This window comes from Nyctereutes procyonoides, unplaced genomic scaffold (genome assembly GCF_905146905.1).
Source record: "Nyctereutes procyonoides isolate TBG_1078 unplaced genomic scaffold, NYPRO_anot_genome, whole genome shotgun sequence".
NCBI lineage: Eukaryota > Metazoa > Chordata > Mammalia > Carnivora > Canidae > Nyctereutes > Nyctereutes procyonoides.
In genome coordinates, this window is record NW_026575134.1 from 29,996,299 (window position 1) to 29,997,320 (window position 1,022).

At 32.6% G+C, this 1,022-nt stretch overlaps 1 non-coding gene across 1 annotated transcript; it reads left to right on the top strand.

Moving 5' to 3' along the window:
• The first annotated feature begins 315 nt into the window (after window positions 1–315).
• On the top strand, window positions 316–453 carry LOC129494444 (U4 spliceosomal RNA). The gene has a single exon (XR_008661341.1). It is a non-coding gene; the product is annotated as a U4 spliceosomal RNA (small nuclear RNA).
• The last annotated feature ends 569 nt before the right edge of the window (window positions 454–1,022 follow it).

Below are 1,022 nucleotides of genomic sequence, written 5' to 3' on the forward strand. Positions count from 1 at the left end.
CTTATCTATTCCTAGAATTTCATGTATCTCAGTATATATTCTAGAATCAATTCATCAACTTTTACAAGTGAAAAAGGGTTGGGAATTCTTAAGACTGTATTTTATCTATAAATCAATTTGGAAAGAAGTTTATTGACTAATCTTGCAATCCATAAGGTTGTAATATTTCCTATTTATCCATCTATCTTCTTTAATTATTCTCAATATTTTTCCCCAATCAGATGTCTTATGTAATGTTTGTTAGATTTATTCCTACCTACATGACATATTTTGGTGTTTTTATAAATGGTTTTATATATGATTTTTATTTGCCTTATCTTTGCGCAGTGGCAGTATCGTAGCCAATGAGGTTTATCCGAGGCGCGATTATTGCTAATGATTTTTATTTGCCTTATTGTTACATGAAAGTGCTAGATTTTTTTCACTACAGTTTGTTTAAACAACTCAAAGTTGTTTCTTTTCTTTCATTTTTAAAAATATTTTATTTGTTTGAGAAAAATAGAGAGGGAGAGACTACAAGCAGGCAAAGGGGCAGAGGGAGAAACAGACTCTCCACTCAGCAGGGGCTTGATCCCAAGATTCTGATTTTTAACCAACTGAGCTACCCAGGCACCCCTTTTCACTACCTGTGTATTGCTCTACCTTCCCAAACTCACTTATAAATATGCATATGCAGATTTTTTTAGATTTTCTATGTATTCCACATGTTCAGTCATATAATCTGTAAAACACCTATATTTTTTTCTTGAATGTTTTAGCTTATATTTATTTTTTCCTGGATCAGGGAGTATTGAAAGGAGGGATTATTTACTCTATCAGAAGCAGATGTGATTGATGAATTTCTCTTTCACAAAAACACCTCAAACTTCTAACCCAACTTTATATCAAGAGAAGCATTTAAAAATTTTTGCTTTTCTTTAATCAATTTTTAAAAAGCCAATTCATAAATTTATGTTATAAAATAGGTTCCACCAGGCAGCCTGGGTGGCTCAGTGGTTTAGCACTGCCTTCAGCCCAGGGTG